Source organism: Lygodium microphyllum, chromosome 20 (assembly GCF_053477565.2).
Source record: "Lygodium microphyllum isolate KBCC chromosome 20, Lygodium_microphyllum_v1.1.10, whole genome shotgun sequence".
NCBI classification, from domain to species: domain Eukaryota; kingdom Viridiplantae; phylum Streptophyta; class Polypodiopsida; order Schizaeales; family Lygodiaceae; genus Lygodium; species Lygodium microphyllum.
The window spans coordinates 447588-471446 of NC_141154.1; positions in this window are offsets into that span (position 1 = coordinate 447588).

The window sequence follows — 23859 nt, forward strand, 5'->3', positions numbered from 1 at the left end:
ACCAAAGTTTTACCCTCAAATTGCCAAGTGCTCCCTAAACTATGTGGTACGAGGACTCTGTCAACACTAGCAAATACAACAATAGGTTTTGACGCTTCATGTAGAAATGCAATTATTGTGGCAAGAGAATGAGGCCATATGGGTAGCAATAACAAAGGATATACTCCACTACCACCACAATAGGACAACATCAAGCTCAATATTACAATGTAAGAGAGCCCTAAGATTGTAATAAGATTATGAAATTGTTTGTTTTTGTATACAAGACTGACTCTGAGCTAGCCTTGAGCACCTAGCTTACTAGTAAGTGTGCATCATAGCTTGTAGATTTTAGGCAATTCTAGAATGTGCTAAAATATGGTGGAAAAGATACTTATGTGAATATCCTTTGCTAACTAGCTATAAGTTAATAACTACATACTCTAGTGGTATACATAATCTTTGTATTTAGTAATTATTTCAAACTCCTAGTTTTATTAATGAAGGGTCAAGAAAACTTCACAAAATACGCTACATATGGATATATAAAGCATGCATTGGATGCATGTGATACCTAGGGTTTACACATACGGATCTTCCTGAGATGGCATGGCACAAGAAGAAGGTTTTCCTACATCAATTAAGCTGGGAATGGAAGGTTTGAAGTGTTGAGCACTTGGTGAGATTATGAGAGTGGGTCTTGATGATTTAAACACCTACATGGAGGTGTTGCATGTAAAAAATATGTCTAATATTTAAATAAGAAATTTAATGACTCAAAAATGGTGGACACGTATAAGAAGGCATGGCAATGGCATGTGAAGGGAGATAGAGGGCCACCATTAGACTATGGACATATCCATTCAACATTTCTTCTTTCCTTTTTCATTCTTTTTTGCAAAAATAACAATCTTTTTCTATTAAGATTAAGCCTTAGGCATAACCTTTGACTTATGGTACCCAAGAGCTCATTCAAATGGAGGACAAACACACTCTTGAAACTCCTAATCTACCTAATTTTTTGCCTTACCTCTTGAGCTCATGTGTGTAGAAACACGGGATCTAGAGCATGGCAACTATGGTGGCTCATAGACTTTGACTAGACACATGAAGACACTGAGATGATAGAGATTAGGAACCTTGACTCAAGAGCAAATGACAATCATCAACTATGCTATACTGAGGAGAAACATGACAAGGAAATTGCATTCATATCATATGAAAATGACAAGTAAGTACAATGCTTTATAGGAAAGTCTAGGTAGCACATCCTCATACTGTGCTTATGGGTTTCTTGTCTAGAGCCCTCACTACTCCTTCCAAAGAGACTGAAGTAGGTGTGATTGAAAACATCTCAACACCCTCCTCAATCACAACCAGAAGTACAAGGCATATAGAGGCTTTAGTGAACGCAACACCTGCAAAGTGTGGGCACACCATAGGCATGGAAAAACACCAGAGGCTGTTGCAGAAAAGGCTGTGGGTACCACAAACATGGTGGACATCCAAAGGTTGTAACATGGGCCTCCCAAAGTGTATAGAGGCTATAATACAAGGCTATATGAGGAGTTTAAAAGCTTATATCTGAAGCATTAGGGCTAGGAATTACAAGGATAAAAAAGTATATTAGAATAGAAGGACTGATGAGGTTTGTCCTTCTCCTGGTGGTCTTGTTCTTATTCTTCTTCCTTTGCTCCATGGTCTTTTTCTTTATTAACTGCAGCAAGATAGGCCTTTTGGGACCTTTTTTTGGCATGGCAGAACTTCGCAGTGTGTCCAATCCTTTGGCAAAAATCACAGAAAAGTTGGTCCTTCTTGCCTTTGTACCTGTTGCCAACATATAATGCTTGTTCATCTCTAGAGGTGCTTGGTTCTTCCTTAGTTTTTAGCTTCTTTTCCTCCTCTAACAATGATGCCTGGAGATGAACAAGCTTAGGGTTTGGCATATTGATTAAGTTTGTTGAAACATTGTTATATTCAAGAGGAAAAATTTTGAGCAAAACACTAGTGCAAATATCTTCTTCCATTTTAATGTTGATTTGTGCAAGCTGGGTTAGAAGTCCGTCCATGTAATTTAGATGTGTTGCAAGTGATGTGCAAGACTTCATATTAAGCCTTAACAATTCAATCAAGAGACCATACTTTGATGACTTAGATTGTGCCCCAAACAAAGTGTCAATTCTCTTCCATGTATCATGTGAAGTATCACAATTATCCACATGGTGGATATAGATGTCATCTAGCTCCAATTTAATAATGGCTTGAGTCTTATCATCATTTTGTTGCCAAGTTACTACCAGGTCTGCATCATGAGGCTTCTTTTCTTTTCCAGTGGTAATGGCCCATAGGCCCTTCTTCATCACGATGAGTTTGATGCGGGTTTGCCAGGTGTGAAACCCAACTCCTTTAAAGTGAGCTATTGAAGAGTCATTTTCCATGTTGGATTTATAGGGACAGCAGCAAATTAGCTGCAAAATTCTCAGCAGAAGAAATAATTTTGAATGTTCTAACAAGCACAAGTGCCTAGAAAGCACTAAGTGACTAGTATCAATAGATACTTGTGGAGCCAGATACTTGAGAGATATTCAAATCTTCAATGAGTCTTCAAGTTGTATTCCACTCCTTGATTTGATGCTAGAGTACCCCAAAAAATCTTAGATCTAATGTAAGCCAAAGTTATCATCAATGACAAGAGTCACTAGATAAGTGTCAAAAGACACTATGCTTGATTCTTCTTAGATTGCTTGCAAATCTGCCAAGAACTCCCCTCCTCAATGATTTGATGTGAGAGTATGTGCAAGAACTTTAGTATTCAGTCATATCACAGTGGCAGTGGACTGATTTAAATGTTAGGAGAGAGGAAATGAGGTAAAGGATGAGCTTGAGTACTCTTGGTTATGGAGTTTCCAGTTAGGGTTTCTAGGCACTCCTGATTTTTCACTCTTTGTGAGCTGTGGACTAAATCATTTTTAAAACTTTTTTGATGGAAAGGAAGCTTGTGACATGGGCTTCAAAAGCCCTATGCATTTGGGACAGATTGCTGCGTGTAGGAGAAGTAGGGACCATACAAATTGACATAGGCGCAACCAAGACAACGACGTGTTGCAGAAAAAATGTTGAGCCAATGGAGGCTTAATATCAAGGTTTTATGTGATAGGAAGCTTTTCCCTAAGCAAAGGCACAACTCTCTGGAAGGAAGCATGTTGATTTATGGCTTATATGAAGAGATTTGAGAGCTCCATCATAGATAGGTACTGTGTGGCTATGGCTGCCATGGCAGATTGGTGCTGGTAGAGTTGAGAACTAAGGCCATTGGTTAGCCTTGAGCTAGGCAATAATGGAGGAGAGCTGAGAGAGCTGAGAGAGGACCTAGAACATGCTAAGCCATGCTTAGCTACACTCTAATATCATGTAGAAACATAGGATCTAGAGCATGGCAGCTATGGTGGCTCATAGACTTTGACTAGACACATGAAGACAATGACATGATAGAGATCAAGAACCTTGACTCAAGAGAAAATGGTAATCATCAAGTATGCTATACTGAGGAGCAACATGACAATGCCATTGTATTCATATCATATCAAAATGACAAGCAAGTACATTGCTTTATAGGAAAGTCTAGGTAGCACATCCTCCTACTGTGCTTATGGGATTCTTGTCTAGAGCCCTCACTGCTCCTTCCAAAGAGATTGAAGTAGGTGTGATTGCAAACATCTCAACAATGTGGGATGGACCTATCAAAGACATTTATGAAGATGAACCATTGACTCAAATACTTGGTGTATTTGAAGGCCCCTTATATAAGGTGTAAAATCTTATTTTGAATTGCATCTCTTGGCAATTTTCTTCATATAATTTGAAGGTTTTGACTACGTTTAGGTTGGAGCTTTGAAGACTAATGGAAAAAGGGTTGTCATACTACCCCAAGATCTTGTAAATTGATCCTAGGGTATCTTATGGATTTGTAAAGAAGAGTTTTTATACTCTACATGGTGTGTGTAGACTTGTGGGTAGAGAACATTGATGTAACAAACAACCCTTTTGATCTTTTGTATGAGTTAGCCACTCCCTTTGAGAGGATTATCCTATTGTATATCTCTATTGAAATTGCAATACCTCCTTGCATACCTAACAATATCATTGATATCATACCTTATCGAATAACTATGTAGGTTTGTATTCCTGGTTATGACATTCAAGGATCATGATGATGTGATTACATTTTTTACAATCTCAAAATCAATACATGTCATTAACTATATGGTCCTATGTTAATGACATTAAAAATAACACTATTTGAGTAAAATTTACTATACCCATCAGACCAAACTTGGAGGGTCTGTCGACTTTCTTTGGTATCTCAACACACTCATCCATGTCACACAAAAGGGAGTGGGAAGAGAGTATATGTCAAACTAGATCAATTGGAATAGACCTAATCTACAAGCCAATATATTTAGATTTTGAAAAATCATATTTGCCTAGCGAAAATGCTACTTTTCATAAAATGTAGTGACTTTCTCTATTTTTAGGCCTAGACACCTTGTAACACTCAAGATAATTCCTTGCATGTATTTTTACCAACCCAAAGTTGTCATTGAATTAATAGAACTCAATAATGGATATTTAAATAATTTTGGAGACCAATTTTGAGCCTAGAAAATCCATCAAGATCATGATTAAGTATCCTATAGTTATATATAGACATTTCCGAAAGTATCATGCACACAATCATCTCATCACTTAGATAAAAAATCCAAAGGCCTATTATACTGTAATATTCTTGCCATAACACTTCATAAAACAATTTCGGGCTTGAAATGTTTTAAAAATTACTCGTTGAGTTATCACATAAGTGACTGCACGTAATATCAAATCTTGCATTAAATCAATTCTGCAATCCAACACGAGAAGACGCCTCAATGAACCTAGCCAACAAAAAAGTAAATATGCCTCGTAAATAATTTTACGATGGCTTGATCATAATATTTCCCGCATTATATTTGATTTAGCATTGCCGATTCCATTTAATGCATCAAAGATCACATTGATTTTGCAACGGCAAGACAAATCGCAAAAGCCTTAATCAGTAGACAAAAAACGCACAAAAATGAGCATGCTATTGAGTAAGTTAAGTATCAAAGAGTATGGCATGAATTTATAAACTAGATAAGTCATGAGGTAACTTGGCCAAAAACTACCAGATGAAGTCGTTTTGAAGGAAAAAATATATTTTTAAAAAAGTATGTAAAAAATCATGACGTTTTTTAAGCTTGGAGGGAGAGAAGGCATTTTAAAATCATCCTCATGCCAACATCCAACAGGTAGGCAATCAAAAAGCATTTTTTATCAAGCTTACTTACCTCTTGACAAGTAGCAAAAGTATGAGTGACTGTATGCTTCTCCCTCATGGCTATAAATGCAACCCCTCTCCTTCACAAAGAAAGCAAGAAGGAAGACCTCCTGATTATGGAAAAATTTATCTATATCTCTTTTCCATTCTAGCTTGAGTCTTGAAGAAAGAAAATACCCCTTTTCTACCTCATCTCCATTTTCTCTACCCCCTGTTATGCCTTTCTTCCATACAGCCATATCGCTATGCAAAATGCTAGCAAAATTTTTCTAGACAACCACCAACTCTCCTTGAGCTAGAATGTTAATTTTGCCTGACATCCATGGCTCCACGAGGTTGCAAAAGTTCAAGAAGCCCATTTGAAGCAAAAGAAGCAAGAAACACGGTTGATGGAGAAAATGACACAGTAAAAATTGGCGAAACCCCCGTTACTACAAACCTGATAGAGATAACATCTCATCGGTTTGGAAAAAAATAATGTTTTATAAGCTTATCGCTATATTTGGCTTTAAATGATTATAAATGCATTTTAAAGAAAATGCATATGAACTGTCGCTTAGGAAAATGGCTTAAGTAATATAATAATAAACTATTCAGTGAAAAGACTCTTTCACTTGAAAAAGGATTATATGCTTATCATGAAGAAAATATTTTAATTATGGTTTATTTCGTGATATTTATTGTTATTTTGTTAATGACTCATGTGATTGTAAAAAAAAAGAAGATGGTGCTAGGAAAGGGAATATTTTATAATTTTTCCTTGAAAGTGACTATCTCTATTTCATTTTGCTAATGATAAGAGATGCATATGAGTCTTATAATAATTTATAGAAAATCATTTAGATAATATCATGAAATAATCAATTCATTAAATCAATAGAAAATTGTATAGGAAAATATACACTAGATGCACATAAATTAGGTGAGTAGTAATATAATTCGATGTCCGAAAGATAAAAGAAAAATTACACTTATGATTTTTACATTGCTTAGAATAAAGTTTTCAGAAAAACAATTAGCATTGCATTTATGACTTAGCTAAATGAAAATTGATCTTCCTAGATAATGTTGAAAGTTTGACAAATGGTCGGACATCGTCGATTAAACCATAGAATATGCGAAGAATAAAATAAAACTTATTTTCTTGCTAAAAACACACACAATGTTAATATTAATGGTTATATTAGCGAGAGCGTCAATATCATGAGTCGACCCACATATGAATCAACGAGAAAACCTTACCTAAAATATCGAGAATGTTGAAGCAAAAACAACTATGAAATACTCGACAATCCTAAAACTATCAGTATCAAGAAATTAAATAAATATCAAAAGTCTATAAGACTTATTGGACATTGATAAGAATTTGTCGATACAAATTCTAATGTCTAAACAGACTTGGAAAAGCATTTGAAATCCTACTAGTGTGGGTTAGGGTAGGGCAGGGCATGAATTGCCTGCCATAGGTATAAATGCCCACATTATCTTTTAGGGCAAAAATACCAAGTTTTCATAAGGATAAAATAGACTTCAGATTCGCGAAATAACTTGTGGATCCGTGAAAAAGAACTATTGCAAGTAGGAAGCGAAACTCTAAGAATAAGGTGGGACCTTAAAAAAGAAACCCTAGAATTAAGTGGGACTTCTTCCTATGCTAAAAACACTTGTTGTTGTTTCTTTCTTTTATTTGTGCATGTATTGATGGCTACACAAAAATGATTAATTGTGCTTGTAACAGTTAGATCTGATTGTAAATATATAATCAGGATAATATGAGGAAGGATCATGCTATGTCTCCCCCATGGCTAGATGCGGAACCCTACTCCAAGGGGGATTGTTTTGTACTGCCACGAGGAGCTTTGGACTGGCCCCGATGGAGAGAGGTCACTCAATGAGAAATCCATTAGGTAGGAGGAGGCGGGAGTGCCAGGGAACTCTAGCGGTAAATCTCTTGATCGCTCCTAGGAACTCCCTAACCCTCATGCGAAATAGGATGGGATCCTAGAGTCCCTGGTACTAGTGAAGGGATGAAAATCTTGGAGGGTTTGCTTTCTTCTGCATAGATAGAAGGGATTTTTTGATGAACAGAGGTTTTATCTTCTGCATAGGCAGAAGGGAAAACACATTGTAAATAACTTTTGTGAAATAATAAATAAATATGTTTTTTCAAAAGATTATTTTTCTCTGTCTTTGTGTTATGTCGTAAAATTACACAAAGGAACCTATGATAATAGGTCAATTAACAAAGCTGCTTTTATATGTCATAACTTAATGTGATAAGTAATTAGAAAACTAAAGAAAACCATTTGTGGAAAGCAGGTGGACAAGATCCCTGACGGATCTGTTGTATGGATGGGTGGTCCCGGTAAGCTGGCAGCTTCTTTCAAGAGATTGAATGAAACCTTAATTAGGATAAATTAGGTAGAGCCGAGCATTGACTTACCTAGGGTCAGGTCTTAAAACCTTGATCAATAATTATCTTGGGGGAAAGATGCAGCGGCGGAACTCCATTAAGGTTCCCTAAATCCTAACTAGTTGTTGGAAAAAAGCGTTGCACTCCATGAACCAAGGGTAACTACGATCACTCCAATTGGACAAGAAGCCCTTGTGGGACACCTCCAATGGAGCTAGCTGATGCATCAAGACCTCAGTTGTCAAATTAGGATCCAAAGCTTGTAGGTTGATCCTTGTGGGGACGGCCGGTACCTTCCGTTATCGGGTGGACTCTAGGAAACCTAGACGATAGACCATGTGCATTCTGGGGAGGCGAAGCCATCTAGGATAGTTCCCCGATGGACCACTAAAACGTGCTACTAAGAAACTGTTAGGTAGGCATGTGACACGTGGTATTAGAGCCTAATTGAAATTAAAAATATCTATGGTTTTTAAGACTAACTATTCTAAGTAATAATCAGTATGTTGATTATTAAGGGATAAACTTTGGCAGAATAATGAATCCTGGAATGAGTTCCTTGTTTTTCGAGCAATGTACACATTTGCGTTGAACTCCATGGATGATGAGTGGAGAAGAGAAATGATGAGGATACTCGATTGCGTATATGATCCATCCCCAGTGAATCGCGAAAGAAGATGGTTTTGGGATGAGCGTTATTGTTACATCGAGGCCGATCGATTCTTTGACATGCAGACTAATCTAAAATGCCTTGAATGGATGAAAAATTTAAAAGTAGTTGAACAAGGTACTGAAGATAATCCCAACCAACAGGATTATAATCTAAGGACATCTCAAGTATCGAGATTACCGTATCCATGGTTTTCTAGATTTGCCATTTCCAGAGTATAGGTTTCTGGACATAGACAACAATTGGCCTACTTTCTTCTACATGAATATAACTGATATCCATCCCTTAAAAAAAAAGATATAATGATATCCTATTTTGGAAATTGTACATGGCATTTAGCCTATCCTATCGATGCTGATGTATATCTACTTGTAAACATCTGCCCTTTGTAAATATTCCTTACTTGTAAAAATCATAACATATGGCTACTGATTATAAAAGATAACATCCACTAGATTTTGTAAAAATATGGTGCTCTTTGGCCCATCATTGTTTTACAAAACTAGTAAGATATGTTAATGTGGAAACGAAGCTAAAAAGTTTAAAGCACTAAACTAAGTTTAAAGTTTGCCATCGGAATTAGATGGCAAGGGCAAAGACGTTGAAGCCAAGGTAGAGATTTGGATTGAGACCATGGAGGACTACTTTACTGCCACGGGAACTAGCCATGCTAATCAGGCTATGATCACCAAGTTGAAATTGACCGGAGAGGCACACCTGTGGTGGAAACAGTGCTGTAAAGACCAGAGACTTGGTGAGACAACTATCACCTGGGAAAAGTTGAAAGAAGCTGTGCATGGTTAATATTTGCCACCAACTTATCGCACGGTAAAAATGAACGAGTTCTTTAACTTAAGATAGTTGGGAATGAGCCTTGGAGGCATATTACTCAAAGTTTATCTCACTGCTTAAATATGCGCCTTCCATGACTATTGCTCAGCAGGTGTCTTAGTTTTATCACGGATTGAATTCTCCTATAAACGCACGCCTTGAATCTATGCGTCCAATTAATCTACAATATACTTTGATTCATGAAACACCTCTTATGTTAAAATACTCGGATCTAGAGCATGGCTATGGCAGCTTGTAAGCATAAACTAAAGCCATGATGACATTGACTGAAGACCACAACTGTTACACAAGTGAATTATGTTCCAAGATGGAAGCTTGGAATCATAAACACAATCTTGTGTAGGACTCACAAAGACAAGACACTTAACTGAAAGTACAAAGCATCATGACATTGTATTCATTCTATATGAAAAGTGGTAGTCAAGTACAATGCTTTATAGTTGTTGGATGGCTATAGTTTTCCTCTCTATGCATATGGGATTCAGTCTGCCTACATGTCCTAAGCCCAGAACTGCCTCATACAAAGAGGCTACATTAGGTGTGATTGCTAATATCTCAACACCCCTCCTCAATCACAACCAAAAAGTACAAAGTGTGTAGAGGCTTTAGTGAAAGTAACACCTGCAAAGTGTGGGCACACCAAAAACATGGCAAAACACCAGAGGCTATCGTAGAAAATGCTAAGTGTGAATACCACAAACATGATGGACATCTAAAGGCTGTAATAGGGGCCTTATAGAGGCTGTAGTACAAGGCTACATAAGGAGTTTACAAGCTTATGATAAAAACATTTGGGCTAGGCAATACAAGGCTAAAAAATTAAGTAAAAAATAGGATCAAGGATCGTGAGGCCCTTGCAATTTTTAGCATTTCTTTTGATATAGATCTTGGATTCATTACAATTCTTCTTTTCTAGCTTCATGTACTTGTACTTCACTTTGTTTGCCACTTCAAAGTCTTCATGATTTTTATACTTCTTCTTCTTATTCTTTTTCTCATTGATCTTTTGGTCCCCTTGATCTGCTTCTTCATTGACTTTGCTTACACTAGTTGTATGAGTCTTTATGTACATGTCCCCCTCAAGCAAAGGTATCATCATCTTTGAGGCAGTAGAAATGTCTTCAAAATCTTCAAATAAATTCATCGATTGCTCTTCAAAACAAGTAAATCCATCCATTCCTGTAAGCGGAATAAACAAGTCTTCCATGTAGTTGAATTGAGCAACAAGAGTAATGTTACTCTTCACGAGAAGCATCTTCATAAAAGACTTGATTTTGATAATTCCCATGATGGAAATCAGCTTCAAATGACAGAGAATAACCAACAATGAGTTGATCTTTGTATGTGTTAAAAGACATAAGCAATGGCAGTGAAGTATCAAAAAATACTAGTTTGAAATTTGATGTTTGTTGCTTGAGTTTGACTTGATGATCTTCAAAATCTCTTCATATCTTCCCCTCCTTGCTGATTTGATGGTTGAATACTTGCTGTAAACTTTAGATTAGAGTTGCCTTGGCTTGGTTTAAGTGTTAGGAGAGAGAAAATGAAGGAAAAATGAGTTTGAAGGTAAGTGGCTATGGCTGTCCTATCAAAACAGGGACCAACAACTAGTAAATGAGCTCCCACGAGCTCCATAGGTCGAATTTTCTCAAACCCTTTGAGATTGAGGACCCTCACTAATGGTTCTAATTCCCCCTAAGAGGGTTTGTACTAGTTTTGCCCCAGTTGAGAGATCTAAGCCTTCAAAGTGGTCGCTATCCTGTGCCAAGATTTGGAAAAATGCAAATGCTGGGCATGGTGTGCATCGAGAAGAAATCTCGAAGAGATATGGCTTGGTTGATGAGATATGGCTGGTTGATGAGAAATCTCGAAGAAAAATGCAAATACATCGAGAAGAAATCTCGAAGAGATATGGCTTGGTTGATGAGATATGGCTGCTCCAATAGAGTGATGTCCACAGACACAATTATGGCAGCACTCTGAAAAGAGGCAATGCTAAGGCTATAGTTGCCCAATCTCAATGATTGAGGTGCCAAGGAAGAGCTCTAGAAGTAGAGAAACATTTCTCCGAAAGGAAGTTCAAAGAGATTTGGCCTGTGGAGAGAGATATGAAAGCTTCAAGTTGATAGGGTGTTGCTGGCTATGGCTGCCAATGGAAGCTTCATTGAAGCTAGGAATGCAAAGAAGTTGGAGATAGGGTCCAATACTCAAACTGAGCTGAGCAGAGATGGAAAGGAGCTGATAGGAGTGAAAGGAAAGTTAGGCCATGCTCAATTGACCTCTGATACCATGTTAAAATACACAAATCTAGAGCATGGCTATGGCGGCTTGTAAGCATAGACTAAACCCATGATGACATTGACTGAAGACCACAATTGTTACACAAGTGAATTACATTCCAAGATGGAAGCTTGGACTCATAAACACAATCTTGTGTAGGAATGACAAAGACAAGACACTTAACTAAAAGTACAAAGTATCATAACATTGTATTCATTCTATATGAAAAGTGGTAGTCAAGTACAATGATTTATAGTTGTTGGATGGCTACAATTTTCCTCTCTATGCATATGGGATTCAGTCTGCCTACATGTCCTAAGCCTAGAATTGCCTCATACAAAGAGGCTACATTAGGTGTGATTGATAATATCTCAACATCTTATTCAAGAGATTCAATCAAAGCCAAGGAATAGTAAGCTTTGGAATCAAAACAAAGGAACTTCACAGGACTATGTTAAGTGAGCCCAAGGTCAACGTCCACTTGGTCAAGGAAAGAGAGCCAAAACAAATGTAGTTAGGAGCTTCATACCTACGAAAAGTAATTCAGGAGTATGTAGGTGTTTCCACTTTAAAAGACAGTGCCCAAAGCTTGGCCAAATTCCTCACCAAGGATAGTACAGAGGTCAAAACCAAGCTTTAATTGCAAAAGGAAAAGCATCTGCTATAATTCTTAAAGATCTTGAAGAAGAGGGAAACCCAACTATGGAAGTCGATATGGAGAGGGCATTAGTTCATGCCACCCTCCATAAGAAAGGTCCAAATTGCCAATTTTTAGTGATTCAAACACCAGCAGAATATGAGGGCAAGTCCTTTAAAATTGTGATTGACTATGGAAGCACGCACTCTTTCATGTCACCAAAATGTGCCAAGAAATTAGGTATAGACACAATACCTACATCTAGGCTACTTGTGGAACTTGCTAATGGAAAAGAAATCATGTCTACTAAGCAAACTTGCAAAGTGACATTTAGCCTGGGAAGCAATCTCTCTGAAATGGGATTTAGGATCATGAATTTAGGGGCCTACGAATGTCTATTGGGTATGGACTGGTTAATCCCAATGACGCACATATTCAGTGTAGAAAAGGCCAGGTGACTTTTCAAAACCTAAAGGGGAAAACATTGATGGCCCAAGGTGAGGTTGGAAAACCCAAGGTTCAACTAGCCAAATCATCTCGCATAATAAAAGGGTTAAGAAAAGTACTACCAGTGTATCTCATAAAATTAAATAAGGTTGAGTAGAATAAACAAGACGAGGGAGAGCCATATTGGCTGAAGGAATATGATGACATCTTCCCAGAAGAGCTGATTGAATTACCACCTTGAAGAGAAGTCGATCACGAGATCACACTTGAATCAAGAGTTGCTCCAATTGCTATGAGTCCATATAAAATGTCTATCCCTGAAGCGATTGAGCTGAAAGAGCAACTCAAGCAGTTACTGGATCAAGGATACATCAGACCCAATAATTCGCCATGGAGAGCCCTAGTACTGTTTCAAAAGAAAAAGGACGGAACTCTTTGCCTTTGCATTGATTACTGAGGTCTAAACCAGATAACAATCAAGAATAAATATCCAATCGCAAGAATAGACAAGCTACTTGATAGGCTACAAGGGGCGAGAATCTTTTCTAAGATTGATCTCCGTTCTGGTTACTACCAAATAAGGATCAAGGAAGAAGATATCCCCAAAACTGCCTTCAATACAAGATATGGTCATTTTGAATTTCTTGTAATGTCTTTTGGTCTAACTAATGCCCTTGCTACATTTAATAGATTAATGCACGATATTTTTCGACCTTATCTTGATGAGTTTTCCCTAGTCTTCTTTGATAACATCCTAACTTACTCCAAGAGAGACGAAGACCATGAGCTGCAATTGCGCATTGTGCTAGACACCATGAGGATGCACAAGCTCTATGTGAAGAAAAAAAAGTGTGCCTTTTTCAAAAGTCTGATGGAATATCTTGGATTCATAGTATCTAGTGAAGGAATCTCTGTAGATCCAGCCAAAGTTAGAGATGTTCAAGTGTGGCAACCTCCAATGATAGTTAAGGAAGTGAGAAGCTTCTTAGGACTGACTGGATGGTATAGAATTTTCATAAAAAATTACGCCCTAATAGCTACACCTCTCACTAATTTGCTAAAAAAGTAATTTGCTATTGTGTGGACGCCCATTGAGCAAACCAGTTTTGAGCAGCTCAAGAAAATTTTGGTAATAACACCCATTTTAAAGCCACCTGACCTAAGTCAAGAGTTTGAAGTCATAACAGATGCAAGTTCTCTTGCACTAGGTTGTGTGCTTATGCAGCAAGGTCATCCAATAGCCTATTCTTCAAGGAAACTAAAAATCCATGAGAGGAATTACGCCACCTATGATCTCGAGCTGTTAGCTGTGATCCATGCTCTCAAATTGTGGTGACACTATATCTACTTGGAAGCAAGTTTACTTTGGTCACTGACCACAAAAGTCTCAAATGGATCTTTACTCAACCAGACCTCAACATGAGGTAGCGTCAGTGGATTGAGGTCTTGCAAGAATTTGATTTTGAAATCAAGTTCAGACCTGGGAAAGAGAATGTGATTGTTGATGCATTAAGTCGTAAAGCTTTTTTGAATGCACTTATCATGGAAGATCCATCTAAAAGGAGAGACTTTAGCTACCATGATATCAATGCCTAGCAATCTAGTCATTGAGCTAGCCAAAGAAGAAGCAAACAAGGATCCTAAGTATCAGTTAATGCTTAGAGAAATCCTAGTTAAGGACACTAATCCCAAGCTCAGAGTTAAATACCAAAATTTCACTGTGGATGATGGACTTGTCTATTCCAGGACAAGGCTTTGCATTCCCCTCGGTCAAGTGCTAAAAAAGAAGATATTATGGAAACCCCATGACTCCCCGTTCTCAAGACACCCTGGCGATGCAAAAACTCTTAATGCAGCTAGGAAATGTTAGTACTGGGAAATACTGAAGCATGATGTACTCAAATATGTTACTGAATGCCTAAGTTGCCAGTGGGTGAAAGCTGAGCATGTCAAAATGACAGGTAAGCTCCAACCACTTGACATTCCACAGATGAAATGGAAGTTCATCATTATGGATTTCATAGTTGACTTACCTTCTGTTCAAGGAGGATATAATTCAATCATGGTGATTGTGGATATGCAGACAAAGGTCACTCATCTTATCCCAATCAAGACCAAGTACAAAGCTTTAGATATTGCATGATTGTTTGTGAAAGAAATCTTTAGGCTTCATGGATTGCCTAAACGGATCGTTAGTGACTGCGACTCTCTGTTTATGTCACATTTCTAGAAAAGCCTATTTGAAGCAATTGGAACCCAACTTTGCTTTAGCACAGCTTACCACCCCCAAACTAATGGTCAAATAGAGTAGGTTAATCAGGTCATTGAAGATATACTGAGAGCTTATTGTTCCACATAACCAACAAAGTGGATACAGTATTTTCCCTTAGTAGAATTTTCCTACAATGCATCATATCACTAGAGTATTCAAATGACTCCATTTCAAGCATTGTATGGTCAAGATTGTTTGAAGCCATTGATTTTCTTTGATCCTAACAAAACATCCAAGCTACCAAAGATCGCTAGAAAGCTTACACTGATCTAGGACAGCAAGAGTGCACCTTCCAAGAGGAAGACATGGTTTTCATCTGTGTACTCCCACAAAAGAGTTCTCTATCATTGGGAAATTTCAAAAAGTTGAGTCCAAGGTATTGTGGACCATACAAGGTTCTCAAATGCCTAGGAGATAATGCCTACAAACTGCAACTTCCTGATCATGTGAAAGTCTACAATGTATTTCACGTTAGTCTTCTGAAAGCTTATGTGGCAAATCAAAATCATATTCTTGATGACCAGAAAATTATATGCCTAGTCAAGGAGCCCTTGAACTAGAGCCTGATAAGATCCTAGATGTAAAAGAGAAACCTCTTAGAAATAGAACCATTAGACAGTATCTTATCCAGTGGAAAGACTATCCTAAGGAGGATGCTACTTGGATAGAAGAGACAGCTCTAGAAAAACAGTTTCCCAAGTTCTTTTCAAGATGAGGACATCTCGATTCCTCTAAGGAGGAAAGGATGTAATACTCCCGCCATAACACTTCATAAAACAAATTCGGGCTTGAAATGTTTTAAAAATTACTCATTGAGTTATCACATAAGTGACCGCATGTAGGATCAAATCTTGCATTGAATCAATTCTGCAATCCGACACGAGAAGATGCCTCAATAAACCCAACCAACAAAAAGCAAATACGCCTCGTAAATAATATTATGACAGATTGATCATAATATTTTCCACAGTATATTTGATTTAGCATTCCCGATTCCATTTAATGCATCAAAGATTGCATTGATTTTGCAACAGCAAGACAAATCGCAAAAGCCTTAATCGGTAGTGCAAGAACAAGCATGATATTGAGTAAATTAAGTATCAAAGAGTATGGCATGACTTTATAAACTAGATAAGTCATGAGATAACTTAGCCAAAAACTACAAATGAAGCTATTTTGAAGGAAAAAATATATTTTTGAAAAAATATGCCAAAAATCATGACTTTTTTACTCCTGGAGGGAGAGAAAGCATTTTAAAATCATCCTCATGCCATTATCCAATAGGTAGACAATCAAAAATCATTTTTTGTCAAGCTTACTTAGCTCTTGACAAGTAGCCAAAAGAATTAGTGACTGCATGCATCCCCCTCATGGCTATAAATACAATCCCTCTCCTTCACAAAGAAAGCGAGAAGGAAGACCTCCTGATGATGGAAAATTTTCTCTCTATCTCTTTTCCATTCTAGCTTGAGCCTGGAAGAAGGAAAATACCCCTCTTCTACCTCAGTTCCATTTTCTCTACCCTTTGTTACGCCTTTCTTCCATACAGCCATATCGCTAAGCAAAATGCTGGTGAAATGTTTCTAGACAACCACCAACTCTCCCTGAGCTACCACGTTAATTTTGCCTAACATCCATGGCTCCACGAGGTTGCAAAAATTCAAGAAGCCCATTTGAAGCAAAAGAAGCAAGAAACGCGATCGATGGAGAAAATGACACGGTAAAAATTGGCGAAACCCTTGTTACTACAAACCTGATAGAAGTAACATCTCATCGGTTCGGAAAAAAATCATGTTTTATGAGCTTATCGCTATATTTGGCTTTAAATGATTATAAACGTATTTTAAAGAAAATACATATAAACTACCGCTTAGGAAAATGGCCTAAGAAATATAATAATAAACTATTCAGTGAAAATACTTCTTCACTTGAAAAAGGATTATATGCCTATCATGAAGAAAATATTGTAATTATGGTTTATTTCATGATATTTATTGTTATTTTGTTAATGACACATGTGATTATAATAACTAAAAAAAGGTAGATGGTGTTAGGAAAGGGAATATTTTATAATTTTTTCTTGAAAGTGAATATCTATAATTTATTTTGCTAATGATAAAGAGACGCATATGAGTCTTAAAATAACTTATAGAAAATTATTTAGATAATATCATGAATAATCAATGCATTAAATTAATAGAAAATTGTATAGAAAAATATATACTAAACGCGCATAAATTAGGTGCATAGTAATATAATTGGATGTCTAAAAGATGAAAGAAAAATTACACTTATGATTTTTGCATTGCTTAGAATAAAGTTTTTAAAAAAACAATTAGCATTGCATTTATGACATGGCTAAATGAAAATTGATCTTCCTAGATAATGTTGAAAGTTCGTCGGACATCATCAACTAAACCATAGAATACGAGTAGAATAAAATAAAAATTATTTTCTTGCGAAAAACACACACAATGTTAATATTAATGGTTATATTAGCGAGAGCGTCAATATCATGAGTCGACCCACATATGAATCAACGAGAAAACCTTATCTAAAATATCAAGAATGTTGAAGCAAATACAACTATGAAATACTCGACAATCCTGAAACTATCAGTATCAGGAAATTAAATAAATATCAAAATTCTGTAAGACTTATTTGGCATTGATAAGAATTTTTTGATACAAATTCTAATGTCTAAATAAACTTTGAAAAGCATTTGAAATCTTGCTAAGTGTGGGTTAGGGCAGGGCAGCGCATGAATTGCCTGTCATAGGTATAAATGCCCATATTATCTTTTAGGGCGAAAATACCAAGTTTTCATAAGGATAAAATAGACTTTGGATTCCCGAAATAACTTGCAGATCCGGAAAAAAAAAGTTGCAAGTAGGAAGCGAAACCCTAAGAATGAGGTGGGACCTTAAAAGAGAAACCCTAGAATTAGGTGGGTCTGCTTCCTATGCTAAAAACACTTGCTGTTGTTTCTTTTTTTTATTTGTGCATGTATTGATGGTTGCACAAGAATGATTAATTGTGCTTGTAACAGTTAGATCTGATTGTAAATATATAATTAGGATCATAAGAGGAAAGATTGCGCTATGTCTCCCCCATGGCTAGACGCGGAACCCTACTCCAAGGGGGATTGTTTTGTACCGCCACAAGGAGCTTTGGACCGGCCTCGATGGAGAGAGGTTGCTCGGTGAGGAATCCATTAGGCAGGAGGAGGCGGAAGTGCTAGGGGGGTCTAGCCATAAATCTCTTGATCGCTCCTAAGAACTACCTAACCCTCACACGAATCAGGATGGGATCTTGGAGTCCCCGGCACTAGTGAAGGGACATAAATCTTGGAGGTTTTGTTTTCTTCTGCACAAATAGAAGGGATTTTTTGATGAACGGAGGTTTTATCTTCTGCATAGACAAAAGGGGAAAAGCATTGTAAATAACTTTCATGAAATAATAAATAAATGTGTTTTTCCAAAAGATTGTTTTTCTCTAGTGATAGGTAATTAGAAAACTAAAGAAAACCATTTGTGGAAAGTGGGTGGGCAAGATCCTTGACGGATCCATCTTATGGATGGGTGGTCCGGTAAGCTGGGAGCTTCTTTCAAGAGATTGAATGAAATGTTAATTAGGATAAATTAGGTAGAGCCTAAGCATTGACTTACCTAGGGTCGGGTCTTAATACCTTGATCAATAATTATCTTAGGGAAAAGGTGCAGCAGCAGCTGTTAAGGTTCCCTAAATCCTAACTAGTTGTTGGAAAAAATCGTCGCACTCCATGAACCAAGGGCAACTACGATCTCTCCAGTCAGACAAGAAGCCCTTGTGGGACACCTCCAATGGAGCTAGCTGATACATCAAGACCTCAGTTGTCAAATTAGAACCCCGAACTTGCAGGTTGATCCTCGTGGGGACGGCTGGTACCTTCTATTACGGGGTGGACTCTGGGAAACCTAGATGATAGACCCTGTGCATTCTTGTGAGTGCCGGATGAAGCCATCTAGGATAGTTCCCCGATGGACACTAAAATATGCTACCAGGGAACTATTAGGTAGGCACGTGACATATACTCACAATCATGTAGCTAATCCAACCACCTCCACCTGGATCATAAGGCATCAAGAACTTAGACATCTAGACTAGCATGTATCTCTTTGCATCCAACCATCCTAGTAAGGATAGCTCATTAAAAGTTTTTAGCATTTCAATTTCTAAAAATCCTCATAGGTCACATGACATGCCAACTTCATATCTTGAATTGTACTCTTCTTTCTCTTCATCTCTATCAATCTTCTCATCTTCCACTAGGTTCTCCATTGCATAGACCTCTTCTACATCTCTTTTCTTACATATCCCAATTCTCTTCCCTACCATGGGTACCCTAAAGTCAGCCTTAGGCATATATATCAAAGCATATGTTGCATGCAATCATTTACATCCATCTAATTTAGTTTCTCTCTATCCAAAAAACTATTCTACATGACCACCTCACAAAAAATGGTATATATCTTCTAATGTACAAAAAATGTTATATATATTCTAATGCATAACTTTGATCTCTAAGCTTTAAAACCAAGAGTGTAGCTACGCTCAAATCTACAACTTTTCTGAAGACACCACGATCGAATTCAAAAGAGTTAGTCTGTGTAGCCTCTACAAGGCTATAGAGACTCAGATGATGACCAAACTTTGTAGGCCTCTTCATGAGACATCAAAGCCCATTATGGATGAATCAATCACCATTAATCCTCTTCCAATTAGAAACATTTTTTATAACTTCAAATCTTCCCTGCCTATCCATTACAATAACCTATAAAAGATCAAGTCCAAGTAATATATATTCATGTGCATCTTACTCTATGGAATGTATAGGCTCTCTCAGATCAAATAGTTTTTTAGGTAACCCATTGAGCATATCAAACTTGGTAGATACCCTAAGATCCTAAGATAACTGCAAGGCTTTTAGTATCACTTTGGTAATCTGTTGAAATTGCTACAACCTATATGATCCTTCAGCACATACATAAAAGTATACATTGTCTTCATGCAACATCCAAGTCTTGTTGAGGGTTGAATTGACTTCTTTTTTTGGGCTGATTTTGTTTTTTTTGTGAGCTCAATGGTTTATTTTGAGGGTTTATTGTTTCATTTTTGTTGCTTTTTGAAGTGTTTTTGAGTTTATTGGGTTGGGTTTAGTATGTTTGAGAAGCTCATAATGGTTTTTGGTTGAGATATGATATTATGATAGGTTCTATGATGATTCTATTTGGTTTTTATAGGGTCATATGTGTGAGAGATAAGGTATGAGAGATAGCCAATTTTCTATGAGAAACATTATATCTATATCAAAGAAAGACTATGAAGACGATGAAAGATAAATACTATGTGATGAATTCCATTCAAAGTTGATATTTCTTTTGTTTTGTTGTGGTACTTGATGATTTTTATGAAGAGTATGAAGAATATGTTGAAAATTTGTTGTGATAAATCCATGGGAGAATTATTATGTGATGTTGCATGGAGTTTTGTGAATATTGGTGTTGCTTTTCTTCTTATAGTTGATTAAAATATAAAGGACGTGCTTGTTGGTGTGACAATATAGATTTCTTGTAGTAGTTTTTCCATTTTTCTTGGTTTTTCTCTTTGGGATCCATGTTTTTAGTGCATAGCTGAGGAAAACTACCATCAACAAGCACTAAAAACAAAGGTTGAAAATGGAAGAAGTAGCACTATTGAAGAGGAAGAAAAGAAATGGAAGATTGTAGAATTCTGGCTACTATTAAATAATTGGATATCTTCAGTGCCAAAGCCACTTTGTGCAAGAATTGCATCTCTCAATGGAGGAAGCATATCACTATTTTGATGCAAGCTCTATGTTATAGACTGATCCCACGGTGTTTTGAAGCTATAGAAAGTTGCATCACTTGTTTCCCACAAAATTGAAGAGCAAGGTAGAAATAGGAAGAATGTCCATCCATGGGAGAGTTGGTCTTCATTGAAGAATTTCTAGACATCATCAAGTGGAATATTGTGAAAAAAGTAAAAAGTCATAGTCAAAAAACGTTCACAAGAATTTAAAGGAAAAGAGTTGGAAATTGCTCATGGATGCTCAATAGTAAGATATGTGGGATGTTTGGTACACTAATAACCTTCTATTTCTCCAATGGGAAACTCATGAGAAGCTAGTACACAAAGTGTTCTTCACAACCTATGCTATTGAAACCCTCCAAAGTTGGTATTATCAAGATAAGGGCACTATGGCAATCCTTAGAAAAATGAACTTTGATACCTTCAAAACTGAATATCTTCCCCTATGTGGTGGAATGAAAGCCGAATTTAGATTTTGAAAAGAAAAAAGTAGAATAAATGTTTGCAAGAGAGTCCTTTAGAAACTAAAGCCCTTCTGATTCTGTTTTGTTGAGCATAAACAAACTGGGTGGAGCTATCTCTGTGATGAATGACCGATCAAGAGGCAAGTGAATGAATCCAGAGGTACATGAGAAGAGAGAAGGCGAAAATCAATGCCAACAACAAGTTAGCAATAGAAGCCTCCTTTGATACTCTTGTGACACTCTTTACGGAAGTCCCAATGGTGAATCAAGGTCTCCTTTCTAGCCAAATATCTCCTTTGATGATAGGTCACTTAATATAGTCTTTTTGTTAATTTTTAAGAAAGAGTACAATGAAAACCCTAATTTTTATGTAGCTGAGTTCATGATAGTGTATAGCCAACAATGCAAGAATCCATGAGCATTGGTTGGGGATATTCCTTGTCACTTTCAAAGGCGTAGTGTTTGAGTGGCATGAGAGACAAGGATCAAGAACTTTTGACATATGGGACAATCTAAAGGCGACCTTTCTCACCAAATTCAAATGTGAAGGTTTTGAAGAGCAGATATGAAAGGAGTTCATGAACTTAAGTCAATCCTCTTGTGAATAGGTGGAAGCACATGTCTCTATAATGGAATCCAAATTGAAGAGATGGACCAACTATCACTTGGATGAAGGCACCCAAAAGGGATTTTTTCTTAGAGGCCTTCAATCAGAAGTTCATAAGTTTGTGGAACTGAGAAGACTAGTTAACTTGCAAGCTATTGTAATGAAAGGTGTGAGACTATATGATGAAGTTGAAGCAAGGCTATTGGTGACCTCAAGAAGATGAGTCTTACCTTCTCCCATGACATGAATGGTGTACCCACCAAATGTAGCCTCAGGGACTGTCCCCTACCCCTACTCTCAGATGTAAACAATATTGTAGTACAGTGCATCGACCCCACAGTGGCTGCAAATAGTAGTACCTCAAACAATGATTCAAAAACAAGAACATTGGCCTCAAATAGTTCCCCTAATGGAACTCAATAACAATAGTGAAATCCTACCAAAATTGGAACCAACAACCACAAGTCTCAATAGGAGCTTTAAATCAGAATCAAAACAGAAGACCCTCTAGGGACCAACCCAACCACTTTATGCAATGATTATACAGACTTCCCAAAATCCTACTACAATTGTTTACGGGAAGAAATTTTTAAGGACTATTTGTCCAATTCAGTTGTAAGTATCAAGAAGAAGTCAATTATATGATTACAAAGCAGCTAGAGACATTGAAAACGAACACCACTAATATATCCAATACTAGAGAAGGTGGAAAATATGTGATATGATCAAATATATGGTGCAAAAGTGCCATAAAGTGGGACATTTAGCCACTTAGCATATCCAAAAAACAACTCTCCTTGGATCCTTCTATTCAATTACATAAGGAAGAACCATATAGAGGATATCTACTCTTTGAAGAAAATGCACAAACCAAAGAAGAAAGATAAGGAAGCAAGATTCAAATTGTTGGAATCCGAGATGACTACGGAAGATATCAGACCAAAGCCTAGAGATTTTGGCCTTAATTTTGGTCCAAGGAGGTTTCCTAGTCAAATTTACAGAGGAAAACAGTCATGTGGTGGAGGCTAGAGATCAAAAGTGGAGTATTACAAGTGTGGAGAAAAGAGACATGTTTCACCAAATTGTCCAAACCCTAGATGGCCGTCCATGGACTATAAGCCCTTATGCAATCAATGCAAGGAAGAAGGCCACACTGTAAAAGGCTATCCTAGTATAGCCCTTGTGAAGGCTAGTGCTGCCAAAAATCAACAAAAGATCGAAGAGCATGTCTCTAACTTGGTGGAATTAGAAGTTTTCAAAATAACGTGTGCCAAAAAGAGAATCCACAATTTAAAAAAGAGAATGTTTCCTCTACCAAAACTATGAAGTTCAATTTTCCAAAAGAGAAATAGAAAAGTACAAAATAGAACAGTGCAATACATAGCAGTCCAACGCCATAGACGACTACAAAGGTAGTTATAGAGATAAGACTAGATGTCCAAGAGATAGAGGATGCAGAAGTACCCTTTTTAGTAATAGAAGAAGTTCCAATGTTGCCATTGCTATATGAAAGAGAAAATATGAAAGTGGATATTACTCCATTCCCTACCTTTCTGGAGAAGCCCATGGACTCTATCAAAGAGTATGACTTGTTTAAAGACCTAATAGATACCTTCAAGCCAAACCTAACATTCTAATATTCCCCAAGTGCCAAAAGAGATTTAAAAGCATACTGACAAGAAGATGTGGCCTAAGGATTGCCCTCACAACTGCCACTAAGTCTAATAAAGCCCCAAAGCCTATGAAAGAAGTGAATTCGGCTAATGCTTTCCTGGATCCCACTACCCCAAAGATTGATGTTTGGATTGAGGGATATCTTATTGCAGATGCATTGATGGTTCCTCATCAATATGATGGATGTGACAATGAAGGATCTAGGCCTACAAGGTATGCAATCTACACAGTGGCTTATCAGATTACCAGACCAAAGTAGAATCAAGCCTTTGGGCATTCTCCCTTATGTGATGACAACTCTCCTAGGACGAGACTATTGGTGGTAAAACCAAATTCC